Source organism: Clarias gariepinus, chromosome 16, assembly GCF_024256425.1.
Source record: "Clarias gariepinus isolate MV-2021 ecotype Netherlands chromosome 16, CGAR_prim_01v2, whole genome shotgun sequence".
In the NCBI taxonomy this organism is placed as follows: Eukaryota; Metazoa; Chordata; class Actinopteri; order Siluriformes; family Clariidae; genus Clarias; species Clarias gariepinus.
Window position 1 is genome coordinate 25,770,112 of NC_071115.1, and position 17,897 is coordinate 25,788,008.

Sequence of the window (17,897 nt, forward strand, 5' to 3'; positions counted from 1 at the left end):
TATCCTATTTCAGTTTATTAGTTAAGCATTAAGCATTAAGTATCATACTCATAATTTGTATTGTGACATCATTTCATGAGTTGTTCTGTGACATCATCCCACAGTTATGCAGTTTCATGTCTATCACGCACGTTAGTTGTTAGTTGTTGTTAAGACACGGAAGGATACAGAAAGGTGTGGAGCACACAAGCTTTTGACCGTGAGACAGTAAGCTAAAAGGAATACAGTAAAGTAAGTTGTTGTAACTGTAATCTATCGAAGCTACATAACACAGCAAGCGACTTGTCGTGACTACAGTGGATTTATGCAAGAAACTGTAACAACCGTTGTTTTTGATGTTGAAAATAAACAAGAGACAAAGAAATCAACGAAACGTCTGATGTCGTCAGTAACACTGTGTAAGTAAAGACACGCGTCAGAACTTGTGAATAACATGCACCTACAGGTGGGAAAATATGCATTTATTCTTCCTGCATCAAGCTCTACGAGGCCTGTGTGTGTTATTTGCTCAGACTCTATTGCGGTTGTCAAAAGTGGAAACATTTAACGCCATTACGAAGCTAAACATTGACACTTTAAAGAAACTTACCCCCAGCAGTCTGAGGTAAGGGTGAGGAAAATAAATGAGCTTAAAGTGCAGTATGAGCGATCTACACAGGTTCCCTCTCACTCACTCACCGCCCAACAACGAGCTTATGAATGTTCACTGAGAATACAGGGGATTTTAGGAAAACATAACAAGCCCTTTACAGATGGGGAAATAGTAAAGGGGTTGTTAATTTTTAAGTTGTTAATGTTTAAATTAATTTATGTTCTGTTCAGATTTAGAGATAAATGCATTTTGCAGTTTCCTTCATTATATTTTTGTCAGACATTGTTACTGGTTTAATTAAATTATTTTGTACCAAAGCAATATAAAGGACAGAACAGAACAGCATTAAAATGAGATCCAATTTGTGAAGGATGTAAATTGGTCTGTTTATACATATGAAAAGACATGTTTATCCATATGAAAACATATATTGGATACACCTAAAGCATCAGTGTCTGTTTTGGGTTGTCCGGACCTTATGTAGCGGTAAAATTTCGCTACAGTGTAGGGGTAAGACTATGCCCTGTGATATATCTTGGACGACTAGGTGAACGACAAGATCTAGGTCTCCGACCCCTAGTACGTTTAATTCCTGTACTTATTTTACTTAAGCAGGTTTTTATCTGCCTTGCTGCGTGTGCTTTACCTTTTGTAAACACGACTGATGAGGATTGAACCTCTGGACCAAACCTACACGGTAGCCCACAGAGTAAGAAGTCAAACCTTCCTACCTCTATCAGCCCACAAGACAGGAGGAATGCCCCTACTCCAAGATAACAGACTTTACAATTTATTATATGAAATGGAACAGAAATTTTAAAAGTGTAAAAGAAAATTCAAAAATGTCACTGAGCAATAAAATGGAATTGTTCAGCTCAAACATTAAACTGTAATTGAATAAATAAAATAAATGTCACTTGAATACACTGGCAGTTCCAGTCTCTATGTAATTCCCACAACAGTTCAAAACAAGGAACCAATATACACATTCATATAAAGTTAACCCAACAGTTAACAGTTTCACTTTGCAGATTTTTATATAATAATCAACATACCTGGGCAAGAGTCATGACACAAGATAGCATTTTACCTGACCGTGGAACTGGGCTGGTACTGAAATGTCCATATATGGCAGGGTAACTAATAGGAAACGTCCCTCAAAGACAAGAAAGAACAGTCCCAACAAAAAAATCCAGCAAAAAGAGAAATCGCTGTCCAAGCAAATAATTCCACACACGGACAAGGACAGTTGCAGTCCAAAGCAAGCTTAAGTCCCAGTTCAGAAAGTCTGTCCCAGAGTCCCCCCTTTGGAGACGACAAAAATAAGAAAAATATTTAGTCCTGCAACAAGAAACTCTGTTATGTCCAAAAGGTCCATCCCTAAATAGCAGGAGCAAAAGGAGAAAAATAAGTCCCTCAGCAAGAGCATAAAACCCAAAAAAACAGAACCGTCGGCAAAGAACCCACAATGCCGTTCGTATCCACACGGCGGCAGCAACGCGCCAGAATAGCACGCGGAGAACTCACTCGAAGCAACAGCCGAAAAAAACAATCAGCCGCTCTGGAGTCCACTTCTCCCTTTTTTTTAGTAGCGCGGAGATACTGACTGAGTAGTTTCACTAGTGTCACTGTAATAGAGCGCAAACTCACTCTTCAGAAAAAGACAAACACTCACGTAGCACACTTTCAGCAACCGCGGTGAGCGACGCCCCTTTCGTATCACGTTGGTGTTCAGCTCGGTCACACAGCAATTTTCACTCCTTCCATCGAGCCGCAGCAGCTCAAGCTCGGTCCAGCTCCTTGGCAGCTCACCTCGAAAGTCTCTAGCTGCAATTCCCGTACAAAAATGAGTCATTAAAATCACTGTCTTACGTCTCTCGCCACTATGGTGCTCTTTGTTGCTCCCGTTTTTCGCGCCCCTCAAAAAACACCAAAAAAAACTGTCGCTCCGCCTCGGCTCTCTTCCGCCCTCCTCACGTTGCTTCCGGACTCAGCTTTTTTTCTTTCTTTTTTTTTTTTTTTTTTTTTTTTAACCCTTCAACATAAAAGTACTTGAATACCTCCACATTCCCCCCTGCTAAACCCTGCCATATACAGGACATTTCAGGCAGGCCAGCTCCTAAAAAAAATAAAAACATACAACAGTCTCCGCACCACAACATTGTCAACATTTAACATTCTCTTGATGTAAACCAACAAACAAATTGCCATTTTCTCTTTTAGATGCCTTAACACTCTAGCCCCGGCTTACATAATAAAATCATCTCTATATCTTATGGGCAGTTTACCCTGTGTCTCTCGTTTAGAACGCCTTAGACATGGTACCCCCAGTATGTCATCTTCTGGAATGTTAGAGTCTTCAGATTCTACTTCTTGTTCAGATTCCACCCCTTCAACCTCACCTACACTACCCCCCTGTTCCCATAAGCCTGTGTTCTGAAGGTGTGTGGGACACGGAGTGTAAACAATGTCATATGTGTCAACATCTGTTTCTGGCAGCTCTATTTCTTTTTCAGCATGTGTAACCTGTCTTGTGGGAGTGGGAAAGGTACAGTGTCTAAGTTGTTCTCTGTGAACTACCTTGGCAGGACCCCCTACCTCAGGACGTACAGTAAACACAGGTAAATCCGGGTGATTCTGCCGTACTACCAAATATGGTACAGACTCCCACTTATCTTGAATTTTGTTCCGTCCCCTAACCTTGTGGTTACGCAGCAATACTCTGTCACCCGGTCTGATGAGCGCACCTGCAGTCTTGCGATCATAGACTCTCTTCCTTCTCCTGGAAGCTTCTTGGGCAGTTGCTTTTGCAGTCTCCGCTGCAATCTTCAAGCGTTCATGATGATTCTTCACCCATTCATCCAAATCATCTGCTTCATCATCGATTAGGTCTTTTCCGCCTAGGACGTCCATGGGCAGCCTTGCGTCTCGTCCGAACATTAAATAAAATGGAGAGTAGCCTGTCGACGAATGAACATGGCTATTGTAGGCCATTACAAGTTCAGGTAAGTAAGTCTTCCAATCCCTTTTCTTTTTAGCAGGTAACGTCCGCAGCATGTCATGCATAGTACGATTAAATCTCTCGCACTGCGCGTTCCCTTGCGGGTGATATGGACTGGTGCGGCTCTTGCTGATCCCATACAACTTACAGAGCTCTTTAATTACGCTTGCCTCAAAACACCTCCCCTGATCCGAATGCAATCGTGCCGGACAACCATAACAGACAAACCAGTGTCGTACAAGGGCTCTGGCAGTTGTAAGTGCAGTCTGATTTTTCGTTGGCACCGCCACTGTAAACCTGGTAAACATGTCAGTGAGCACTAGGACGTTCTCATAGCCCCCTGCTGATCTCTCAAGCATGGTATAATCCATAGCAAGAACTTCTAAGGGTGCGGTTACGTTGGTGCAGGTCATAGGAGCACGAATTTTGGGAAACACATCCTTAGCCAAAGTACATCTCCGACACTGGGTTACCCACGCCGGTATATCACTGGTCATAGAGGGCCAATAATAACTTCGTCTTATCTGCTCCAATGTACTCCTAGTTCCAAAATGTCCCCCATGCTCGTGCACTCCTTCATACACCTTCATTTGCAAAGAGCCTGGTACTACTAATTGCCAAATCTCCTCTCCATCTCTTGGATCCGTAATTACTCTAAAAAGCACTTAATGCTTTAGTTTCAGACGCCCAAGTTGTCTGGCTAACTTCCTTTGCTGGTTCCCCATACTTCGGAAACTATGTGCAACTATCCCCTTGTTCTCAAGCACAGCAGTATACACCGGTGCTATATAGGGATCCTTTTTCTGTTGCTCACAAATAGATGACCAGCTATACCCATCCACACCCGCCTTTATGACTGCTTGCGTGGCAGTTTGAACCGTGGGCTCACTTCCTTCCTCGTCTTTACCTGGCCACAAGCATGCTCGTACCTCATCTGATGTCAATCGGATAAAATCTTTTCCTGCGTCATCTTTCTCAGGTTCTGTACCCCAAGGAATCCTAGAAAGAGCATCAGCATTAATGTTTTGCCTGCCTGGCTTGTAGCAAACCTCAAAGTTAAATTCTGATAACTGAGCAACCCAACGCTGCTCCACTGCCCCGAGGTTGGCTGTTTTTAGGTATCGGAGGGGGTTGTGATCCGTGATTACTTGAAACCTAGCAAACATGAGGTACTCCTTGAATTTCTCGGTTACTGCCCACTTAAGGGCAAGTAACTCCAACTTGAAGGCACTATAGTATTTATCATTTCTTTCAGATCCTTTCAGGCCTCGGCTCGCGTATGCAATGACGCGTTCTATACCACCCTGCTTTTGACTAAGTATGGCCCCCAGACCATTACGGCTCCCGTCTGTTGTCAATATGAACGGACACTGAAAATCAGGGTAAGCCAACACCGGAGGTGCTATGAGACTACTCTTTAGTTGGCTGAATGCAGCCTGACATTCCTCATTCCAGGTAAACGATTCTGATGGATTGGTTTTATTACCTCTTCCCACTAGAGCATGCAGGGGTTTTGCCAGTTGTGCAAACCTTGGGACAAAACGGCGATAATAGCTCATAAATCCCAGAAGCTGCCTAACCTGCTTAACATTTGTGGGTGTTGGCCACGCATCCAAACACTGAACTTTGTCCATGTCTACCTGAATTCCTTTAGCAGAAATTATGTGCCCTAGGAACCGGACTACTGGTTTGAAGAGGAAACATTTACTTGGTTTCAGCTTTAGTCCATGCTGCCTTAATCTGGAGAAAACAAGCTCCAATCTCTCGCAATGACTTCTAAAGTCTTTAGAGAACACAATAATATCATCCAGGTAAATTAAGAGAACATCAAAAGCCAGGTCACCCAACGCTACGCCCATCAGACGTTGAAAGGTGGCCGGAGCATTGCATAAACCAAACGGCATCCGAGTCCATTCAAACAACCCGAATGGTGTGGTGACAGCAGTTTTCTCCTGGTCAGATTCACTTACTGCCACTTGAAAATAACCTGCCGTGAGATCAAGTGTGGAAAACAACTTGGCCTTTCCTAAAGCATCCAACGACTCTTCCACACGGGGAAGAGGATAAGCGTCCTTGAACGTGACCTGATTAAGTCTCCTGTAATCACAGCAAAAACGAACCCCCCCGTCCTTCCGAATCACAATTACTGCAGGTGAGGCCCACGGACTGCGACTTTCCTTAAGTATGCCTTGACTGACGAGATCCTGCACGTGTCTCTTAAACTCTTGGAAAACCTGAGGTGGGACTCGTCTGTGACGTTGTTTAATTGGCTGCGCATCTCCTGTAGGTATGCTATGCATAACTGTCGTGGTGTACCCATAGTCTGAGTCGCTCGTGGAGAAAATGTCGCTATACTGGGTCAACAGTGCATTTAACTCTTCGCGTTGCATGTTTGTCAGTTCTTCCTGACTCACTTGGACTGGGATTGACAGTTGTTCGAGCTTGTTCTCAACATTATTGCTGCAATGCACATGCCTTATAACACGCAACTCATCATCGTTCTCCTCAAATTCCACCTCCTGTTTGGGCACTATTTTCTCTGGTTTGGACACTACTGCAATTCTGGACCTCGGCATCAACTTAACAGTTTCCTGACAGAGATTTAGCACACGCACCGGAACTTTACCCATTTTCGGTCTCGCAAGCACATTGGCTATCAACAGTCCCTTTGGAAGGGTAACAGAATCTGTGCACTCCATGAGAACTTGACGGATTGTTCGGTGTGATATCGTGCAATGACCTTCTACAATCTTTTCACTCAGAGGCGGGATAGTAACAACTTGTTTCCCAGACACTTTAACAAATCCTATCCTTCCTTCAGGGCCCAAGAGTCTCTCACCCTCCTCCACTCTTGCTATCACTCTCCGCACATTAGCATCTACATGTGGGCTGGCTTTACTCTCCTTATTTAAGTTTTTTCCAGAAAGTACCAGGTTTTTCAATTCACTAAGCACATTCATTCCTACAATTCCATCCAATCCTTTCATCTCCTTTGCATCTGGGTTGGATTCTGTGAGCACAAAAACACACTTCCCCGTAAGCAGACTCCCCATGCACTCTACATCCGCCTGTAAGCACCCAAGAACTGGAATGTCTAGCCCATTTGCAGCAGTAAGACGCACCCAGTTAGCAGACGACAACAGTCTACCCTGTTCCCCAAAATATCGTTTAAAATGAGACTCTGAGATAGTAGTGACTTCCGAGCCCGTGTCTAGCAAGCACCTAGTGGGTACTCCTGCTATCTTTACCTCCATAGTCAAACAGTCACCAAACGCACTGTTTCTTAGTGTGTGGGAAACCTCCCCTGACTTCCAATCAGCCGTATGGCTCCGGACCACAGATGGCCCACTGGGGTTTACATTGTCACTTGATGAAGCCCCTCTTGACACCTCAGTCGTACCTGCAAAACGTGAAGATGCAGCGCCACGGTTTGTTAGCTCTTTATTTTGCACACAATGTCTACTGGTATGACCTGGCTCGCCGCATGTGTAACAAATATACTCCCCTTCACTGTTCTTCAGGGGCGGACGTCTCGTAACGCCAGGGTGGGAATCAGTTCTCCCCTGGCTATGAACTATTTTGTACAATTCCTCTTGACGTGCAGCTATCTTTTCGATTGCTTCGTGCAATTTCTGTAATGTCAATGGGGATGGATCATCGCCAGTTGCCACAGTAGTGTGAACTGTGGCCCTCGCTCTCACCGGGGGTTTTAAAATCTCTTCTGGATGTGCTTCCTCTTCCTCCGACCAGGTTATTGCATCCTGCATCAATTTTGCAAAGGTCAGACCCCTTTCTTCCTTGATCCTTCGCTTCATCTCCCTCCTCAATGAATCATCCCTTAATCCCAGGACCAACTGTTCCTTTAGAACATTCTCTTCATCTGGTACCCGACCAGCCTCTCTGTTCTTCACCCTATAAAGTTTCTCTCGTAAGTCGTAAGCATATGCCCGTATCGTCTCACTGGGTGCTTGTTTACGATCATAAAAGTCTTTTAACCTAGTGCCAATAGGGACCTTGTCTCCATAGGTTTCCTGTAGCAATTTGAAGATGGACTCCACACTATTATCCCTATCTGTCAACATGAATTTCACCGTATCTTTAGCTTCTCCCTTCAAGTGCTGTTTAATCAGCTCCACCTGGTCTTCGTTTGGCACTTTCATTACACGGAACGCTGATTTCATGGAAAGAATCCATTCCTCCACGCCTCCATCTCCGGGTTTGGAGATACCAGTGAAGTCAGTGAGCTTGTGATCCCTCGGGATGTAAATTGTAGCTGGGGGGGTACGAACGGAGGCTTGCTGCTCTATTACAGCCCTTGCCAATGACAGAGCTTCCCTCTGCTTCGTCCTGGCATGATCTAGAGCTCCGGCTTGTTCTGCTAACCTTCGTTGCATCTCAGCAAATGCCTTCTTTAACTCTTCCAGTTCTGCCATTTTCCTCTATTAACTTTTTCTCACAGACCTGGGACAGAATACTCGGTGCAACTCCAACAAGATTAGGCTTAGTATGATCCTGTTCGTGACGCCAGTTTTATGTAGCGGTAAAATTTCGCTACAGTGTAGGGGTAAGACTATGCCCTGTGATATATCTTGGACGACTAGGTGAACGACAAGATCTAGGTCTCCGACCCCTAGTACGTTTAATTCCTGTACTTATTTTACTTAAGCAGGTTTTTATCTGCCTTGCTGCGTGTGCTTTACCTTTTGTAAACACGACTGATGAGGATTGAACCTCTGGACCAAACCTACACGGTAGCCCACAGAGTAAGAAGTCAAACCTTCCTACCTCTATCAGCCCACAAGACAGGAGGAATGCCCCTACTCCAAGATAACAGACTTTACAATTTATTATATGAAATGGAACAGAAATTTTAAAAGTGTAAAAGAAAATTCAAAAATGTCACTGAGCAATAAAATGGAATTGTTCAGCTCAAACATTAAACTGTAATTGAATAAATAAAATAAATGTCACTTGAATACACTGGCAGTTCCAGTCTCTATGTAATTCCCACAACAGTTTAAAACAAGGAACCAATATACACATTCATATAAAGTTAACCCAACAGTTAACAGTTTCACTTTGCAGATTTTTATATAATAATCAACATACCTGGGCAAGAGTCATGACTCAAGATAGCATTTTACCTGACCGTGGAACTGGGCTGGTACTGAAATGTCCATATATGGCAGGGTAACTAATAGGAAACGTCCCTCAAAGACAAGAAAGAACAGTCCCAACAAAAAAATCCAGCAAAAAGAGAAATCGCTGTCCAAGCAAATAATTCCACACACGGACAAGGACAGTTGCAGTCCAAAGCAAGCTTAAGTCCCAGTTCAGAAAGTCTGTCCCAGAGTCCCCCCTTTGGAGACGACAAAAATAAGAAAAATATTTAGTCCTGCAACAAGAAACTCTGTTATGTCCAAAAGGTCCATCCCAAAATAGCAGGAGCAAAAGGAGAAAAATAAGTCCCTCAGCAAGAGCATAAAACCCAAAAAAACAGAACCGTCGGCAAAGAACCCACAATGCCGTTCGTATCCACACGGCGGCAGCAACGCGCCAGAATAGCACGCGGAGAACTCACTCGAAGCAACAGCCGAAAAAAACAATCAGCCGCTCTGGAGTCCACTTCTCCCTTTTTTTTAGTAGCGCGGAGATACTGACTGAGTAGTTTCACTAGTGTCACTGTAATAGAGCGCAAACTCACTCTTCAGAAAAAGACAAACACTCACGTAGCACACTTTCAGCAACCGCGGTGAGCGACGCCCCTTTTGTATCACGTTGGTGTTCAGCTCGGTCACACAGCAATTTTCACTCCTTCCATCGAGCCGCAGCAGCTCAAGCTCGGTCCAGCTCCTCGGCAGCTCACCTCGAAAGTCTCTAGCTGCAATTCCCGTACAAAAATGAGTCATGAAAATCACTGTCTTACGTCTCTCGCCACTATGGTGCTCTTTGTTGCTCCCGTTTTTCGCGCCGCTCAAAAAACACCAAAAAAAACTGTCGCTCCGCCTCGGCTCTCTTCCGCCCTCCTCACGTTGCTTCCGGACTCAGCTTTTTTTCTTTCTTTTTTTTTTTTTTTTTTTTTAACCCTTCAACATAAAAGTACTTGAATACCTCCACACTTAGCTGGTGAGGAGTTTTCATTTACCGGACCTCAAGCAATTTTAGTTTAAGACACCTGCTGTATAGTCATGTGTAAAAGCTAGAACTCCCTCTTTTACAGTAATTCTGTTTTTACTCACTCACTTACTCATCGGCTATACCGCTTTATCCTGTATTTAGGGTCACTGAGCACAGGAGCCAAGAGACTTAGGGTACGAAGCAGGGTACACCCTGGACAGGGTGCCAATCCATTGGGCACACACACATACATACACACACTATGGGCAATTTGAGAGTTTGGCAATTTTGCATATCTTTGGACTGTGGGACGAAACCGAAGTAACCGGAGGAAACCCACCAAGCATGAGGAGAACGTGCACACAGAGACGGGAATAGTGCCTGACCACAAATCAAACCTGGACCTCGAAGGTGCAAGGTGACAGTGCTAACCAATACACCACCTTCCAACAAGATAATGACCCTAATCATAAGACTAGTGCTAGTGCTATATATATGGTTTGGATCAAAGCATATTCATGGTTTGTAATGGCCCAGTTGAAGTCCAGACCTAAATCCAATTGAGGATCTGTGGGTTGAGCTATTTTGCAAAGAAGAATGGAAAGCTGGCAGAGACATACCCTAAAAGACTTGCAGCTATAATTGCACTAAAAGATTGTTGTACAAAGTATTGACTCAGGGGGGCTGAATACAATATAAATATATAAATACATTCATGTTTGTGCTTGTTATGTGAGAAAATTTTACTTTCCACATCCAAGCCTGATTACTGCTAGACCTTTTTCAATCGATAAATCACTTAAATAGGACCTATCTGACAAAGTGAAGCATTCTAATAATATAAAAAAACACAATCTAAATAATTACAAGAACAAATAAGTAACAAAGTAATTGACATGTATTAGACTGAAAAGGATTACAAAGTCATATCTAAGGCTTTGGCGAATGGAGAAAACCTGGAACAATGGTGAACCTTCCCAGGACTGGGCAAATTACCAAAATTATTCCAAGAGCACAACGATGACTCATGGAAGAACTCAGAACAGCATCTAAGTATTATCATAGTATTATCTAAAGCAGTGGTTCTCAAACTTTTAAGCCAGCGACCCCTAATTGAAGACTGACAAGATCTCACGACTCCCACTATCAAAAACAAGAAGCAATAAACATAACAAGCTGTTCACAGTATTTTGATTACATTTACTATACAGCAAAATAATTTTTGCTTACCTTTTAAAGGGAAGGGTGTACTTGTTTTTGGCAGCACAAAAGCTTTATTTGTGGCCTGATAGTGGATACAGCTACCCGCAGATCATTTTCGACATAAAGACGTGATTTATATTTATTTTTTATATACAGTGGAACCTCGGATTACGAGTAACATGGCTTACGAGTGTTCCGCAAGACGAGCAACAATTTTAAATACTTTTTGACTTGAAAAACGAGCATTGTCTTAGTTTACGAGCACCGAGTATCATGTTTCACGCATGCGCTTCTTGTTTTAACACCGAGCGTCACGTCATCACAAGTGAGCCAACAATTTTTATCTCTCTTGCAGCGGAATTGTAGGTAATTGTCTCTCCTGCTGGGTGAATACACACACACACGCTGTGTGTGTGTGATGTGCGTGCGTGCGCACACACACACACACACACACATTAACAGAGAGACCGTTTTTAAAACCGTTTAAAAATTAGCAAGGAACATCGCTAGTCACACTTGCGTGAGCGCATACTAATTGGATCACTACTGTAAAGTAAAAAAAAAAAGAAAAATTAAACAGCTCCTCACCTTTGAAAACAGTCATGACAGAGAAGAGATTGTGTGTTTGTTTGGCAACCTGAGAGGAGGGGAGCTGTAAAGCCGAGACCTATCGTCTCCCCTGCTGGGTCTTAGTGCTTGCAGAGTTTTTGAGTGTGTGTGTTTGTGTCTGTGTAAGGCAGAGAGTTTGTGTGTTTGTTTGGCAACCTGAGAGAAGGGGGGATGTAAACCCTCATAGGATGCCTCCAGAACATTAGAAGAAATTTTTGCTTGTTGAGCAATCATGTGTTTTTGACCCTGTAATTCCTTCTCTTTTCGGCAGAAAAAGTCTATAAACTTTTAAATAAACAAAGAATGTTTCGTCTCCGAATGCCTTTGCATCTTGCTGGGCTTCATACTTTCATGAGCAAGCACTTTTGAACAGATTACACATTGAGGGAAATCTACGTTGTGGACAGTAGAGCAAGTAAATCCATACTTAATAAATTTCTCCTGATATTTCCGACGTTTCCTACTTTGGTCTGACAGGGTCTTGCTCTTATGCTTGATGTACATGGTTCCGATGACTCAGACAAAATGTCCACAATTTCCTTAACATTTTTAGATTTGTGAATAACCAATTTATCCATCTCGGCAGTTGCGGTTTTCACGTGCAGTTGTGCGCTGTAGCAATAACTAGTGAGCCAGTCGCTGCACAGTGATGTCATTTCTTTAAATCACAATTTTTTAAAACACTTAATTTAAATACTCACACTCAATCAGTAGTATCTTTACAAATCAGAAAATATTTATTTATAGCATTTACTTGTAATACTGAAAAGTGTGCCTTATTATCACAAAAAAATACATAATTTTAAAATCCCTCTCGTGACCCCTTGAAATTATTCAGTTTGAGAACCACTGATTTAGAGCAGGGGTGGGCAATTACTTTTCCCCAGGGGCCAAATAAAAAAAAAAAAAAATAAAAAATGTAAGTCGCTCTGGATAAGAGCGTCTGCCAAATGCCCAAATGTAAATGTAAATGTAAATGCAAATAAGAAGCAGAAATGATTGTAGAGGAACAGGCCAAAGGTTTGAAATCTACTCTGGGTATGAATTTTATTTCTACGATAAAATAAGTAAATGGCATTGTTTACAGAAGCAGGTAAGAGTATGTGTTATTGTTAGATAGTATGAGGAAGGGAGGTTGTTTTACAAAAAAGTGAATTTATTCAGTGAAATTATACAAAAAAATGGTAAGTGTGCAACATTTGTAACTCTTTTTCAGTCACATTAACACCACGATTCTTTCTGTTTTTAACTTTCTTAACTTTCTATTAAGAAACCACAATCTTTTTATATGCCAATAATAACATAAAGGCTAACAAACATTGTTAACACAGAGAGAAGAAATCACAATCATCCATGCAGCACAATCCTACTTTATATTCAATATCTTGTCCTTTTTTCTTCTCCCTATATTTTGTATCAATAATGATTCTTCTTTGTACACTCTCCACTACTTTATTTCTGTTGTCTATGTTCTGATGACTTGATTCTAAACTTTGGCCATACGAGTGTACTGTATGCAGAAGCCATTATACATTGTATGTCTACAGCTCCTGCATGACTGCTGCATTTCACATACTGCTTGTGTTTGTCTTAATTGTGTTGAGTGTTCATATGAATATAAATTATAATATGTTGTTTTATGTATGATTAAACTCTTAAATATAAAATTATGATTTTCTTTGTCCTTTATCGTTTTCATACCCCCTATTTGCACAGGATTAATAATACCTGGAAACCTTGTGTGATTTTATCATTTTAATAAAATTATAATTAAATTTTAATTAATAATTGCGTAGGTTGTCTATGATTTTAATCCAATGCGAATCAGCTAAGTGTGTAACTTGTAAAGTAAAATTTCACCCACAATGACCTACCATATTTTGACAAACACCTACTGGTACCTACTACTGCTATAAACGTAGGTCCTGTTATAATATTAGTCCCGTGTGTATCAGCATGGCTGTGATTTTATGGAGTCATTTATTTATTTATTTTTTAAAGATTTTTGCTTCCAGTGTGACTTTTTATTTATCATCCATAAAGAATGGAGGCTGCATTGGAGTGCTTTAAAAGTATTTTGGGTGCTGGGTCATATCACAATACACCAAACAACAATACAATGTGTAGAAAGAGAAAGCTTAATATCATCAGTATATATGTGGGTTAGCAGCTAAATATTTGCTTTTTTAAAAAGATTCCTGGTTCCTTCCTCTTTCCATAGCCGCTCCGTCTGGGGTTCCTCTTCCCTCTCGCCACTGCCGTACCTGACCTTCTTGGCCCGTACCTCCTGGTCAGTGCGGGGACTTCTGTCACCCCGAGCTGCGTCGCTTTTTAACGGTGTCCGCTGAAGGGCGAGCCTGCAGCCTTCCCAGCTCTGCAGCGCCTGTCACTCACCCTGCTTCCGGTCTCTCCTGTGTTTCTCGATGTTGCTCAGGAAGTCCGCTTGCTCCGGCTCCATCATCATTGCTCCCCCCAAAAAAACATTTAGGGGAGACACCTCTACTATGCCACTTTAAAGGTGTAGCATTCTGTCATGATGTGGCTGTCGGCGTGTACGTGGCATAAATGCAGAGGCTCAGATGAGTAATTCCTTTTTTAATTTTTAATTAATATATTAGGAAAAAACAAAAAAAAACAAAGCTCTTTTCCTAGAGCCCTCAGAGAACTTTAATATATCATCTTACTTTAAATGAAGAAACAACCATCATCAAAATAACAATAACAATGCTACATGCGGGGCTCAACTTAAACTGACTATTTATACTAAATATCACTAATTAGTCACCTCGGCTTAAGTGAGAGTTCCCATCACCTGACCTAGGTGCATCCTGGGATATGTAGTTCTTTATCTTATATAAGTAAAACATAACAAAAACACAAAACAAGTCTGGGCATTTGTCGCCCTCTAAGGGTTAACCCTTACAGTATGTTTTATTAAAACATTAAATAATTATAATAATAAAAAAACGAGTAGCACTTTAATTCATAAATGTGGTATAAGGGCAAATATTACCCATACTGTATATCCTGTGTATCTTGCTTGTAATCAGGAGGAAGTAAACATCTGTTAAATATTTTAACATAAAATTGATTGATTGTGTTGAATTAAAAAATACAACATGCAGCGGTTCTATCAAACCCAGAACACCGGATGAGTAAAAAAATATATAAACACCAAACAAGGGTTAAATACAATGAACAGACTGCTGTTTAATAATATACTATACTGTGGTGTAAAGAAGGGGACCGTAGCTAAACTGTTTTTTCACCACCAAGAAGCGGCTGAGGTGTTTCCAATGCAGGGATATAGGACATAAAATGCTGCGCTGTCCACATAGATCTGTGCAGCCGGAGAGCTCAGGGGGCAACTTGGCCCGAAAACAGTGGCACCAGCACGGGGACAGCCAGCTGGAAAACACTACACAGTCTAAATCTGAAGCGGGCCTCATTGACATCCAGAGCAGCAACACACTCGAGTCACAGCTCATAAAGGTTGGTTCAAAACACATCGACTCTACAGGGACCAAGGCCGGCTCTACGCAGGGGCAAGAGGGGGCAGCGCCCATTCAAAAAAATTTCTTGCCCCTTCAAATCAAAATTTTTAAATGTTGAGAAAGAACATGAATAAATATATTACAAGTTGATTAAATGATCTGCAGTAGCGGAAAAATCCGCTGAAAAAGGGACACTCCATAATATGGTATTAGATTTCCCTCATGTCCCTCCGCTGTGTGTATTCATTTACAGGCTACAGCGCACACACACAGGGAAATAGGACACTGTTGTTTTAGAGTGGATTGGAGAGCAGAGAGCTGTTCATTTACTATAAAAAAATAAAATAATAATAATTATACAAAATATTAAAAATATAAAAAAAACATAATATCATAATATGATCTGTTCTATAGCCCATCTGCTTTAACTTACCTTTTTTTACTTATTATTCATAAGACAACCTTTCAGTTTCGTAAATATTCTAGTTATAGTTAAGTCTTACTTTATGTTAAACATTTTTTGAGAATTAGACCATCCAGCTAAGATAAATGTTATGTCGTTGATTGATAAAATCTGGATTAAGGATATTTTATTTTATATTATTTTATTTATTTAATTTTTGTTTTTCAGTTTTCCCCCTAAGGGATTGCCACCTTATTGTGGTCAGGACGTTTGCGTGCCTCATGGAACTTAAGAGCTATACCAGCAGGAGCTTAGTCTTCAAGTGGAACACCCAAGTTGGACAGGTCTAAAGGTAGAGGCCTGACAAAGTGCATTCCACTTTTTAAAAAAAAAAAACAAAAAAAAACAATAATTAACAAAAAACAAACAACCACTGCCACACAAGAGAAGGCGGAAATGAACAGCAGCTAAACCAAACTATACACTTTGAACAGGATTGTAAATCAGAGGACAAAAAAACAAAACTGGAAAAAAAGAGTTGTTGATGGTGGGGAAGGGGGCTGGGGGGCTTTTATGGGAATTATTTTTAATAAATATGTAAATAACACCAGACACATGATGTTTAGTTTATCTCTCTCTGGATTCTTTTTTTTTTTTTTTTCTTTACAGCCAAATGGAGCAGGGCTGTTGCAATATAAGTTATGAGCTTATGTAGTGTAGTCTTGTATAGGGAAGTGTGGTTTAATATGGGCTTTTACCACTGGGTGGCGCTATATAACTATAGACTGACGCCTCAGGCATCAGTTCATTCTCTCAAGGATTAATGAGCCGCAGCTCCTTTAGAACTGCACGTAGTAGCGGATAAAAGCAAGTGAAAGTTGCTAAGTGTAGTGAAAAGTGTAGTTAAAGAAATTCATAATTAAAGTACAAAAATTACAGTACAAATGTAGAATTTAAATTTGATTAAATCTTATTAGGATTGAATTCAAGCAAAGTAAACGTTAACACAGTGAGCCCTTAGATTTTATCATGTGTAATTAAAAAAGCTACACATGTATGTTTTTTTTATGTCTGCTTTTATATAAACTGATGGAAAACAAATAGCAGATTATGTAACTCGTATGAATCGTGATATATTGGCGATTTATTGATATTATTATAGCACCCTAACTTCACTTTCTTAGCTAAACCCCTGTTTCAACGACATATTCAGAGAAAGGCTCGCCCGCAAGAGGCTGTGTACGGTCCACTGCACAGCAAAAATATGTTAGTATATTATGACTGAAATAAAGTGGCTCACATCGGCGTGCGTTTTGCACAGCGCATATTTAGCGAAATCAATTTGGTTCGTGTTTGTTGTATTTCTGGGGATATGGAACCCAATACAGAACCCAACACCAAAAGGAAAACACACAGTCAAAATTTGAGTGCAGCAGCACAGGACAGTGAGGGAGCAGCACAGCCTACACACACACACACACAGACATTAAAGAAGAGGTAAAATGCTTTCAAGAGCGGTTAAAATACTTACAGATACCTGAGGTAAAAAAAAAAATGCATAGCTAAAGCACTCGCACGAAAGGGCTAAAGTGGCACACAAAAACAAACAAACAAAGGAACAAACTACAAAAAAAATTCCACTGTGACTAAGGAGAAAGACAGTAACTGAACAATACAATAAACAGGAATATAAACAAATGGACCTAAAAACTGAAAAGAATTGTGTACAGAATATTAATACTTTAGTGTATGTGTATGTATGTGTGTAAATGTGAATGTATATGCATATAGGTATGTATATGTATGTGTTAAAAAAACACTTCTGTACATATGTTAATACATTAATGTGTGTGTGCATATAGGTATGTGTATATATGTATACATGTATATATGTATATATAGTATGTGTGTGTAATAATGTGTATATGTGTGGGCAGAATATGCAAAAAAAACGAAAAAAAAAATAGTTTTATCTTTGGCTACTTCCACATCTCCTAGCTTCTTTTTTTTTCAATTCTCAAGACCAGGGGTCTCCAAATCCAGTCCTTGACCAGTGACCGGCACAGTTTGTAATTCACAAAACACACCCACTGAACCTAGTAATTAACAGATTAATTAAATCATCTGTGTTTAAGAAGAAGAATTACCAAACTGTGTTGGACACTGGCCCTCCAGGACTGGATTTGGAGACCCCTGCCCTAGACAATGACATAAAACTAATACTAATATGTTTATCTCTTTCTTTTGGAATTAAGCAATTCAGACCTAAAACTAGATTAAACTAGACTAAAACAAACGTGCCACCTTAAAGTCCCACATTTGCACTCTGAGATTGGCATGTACAGTAAACCATTTAAGGTGGCGACACTGTAAAACATTTAAAAGTTAAAGAAAGCTAGGTTAGTCATTAGCGGTTAGCCTGCTAGCTGCTAATAGTTAACTTAGCCCTTCTTAATGTACTGGCTAATTTCTACAATT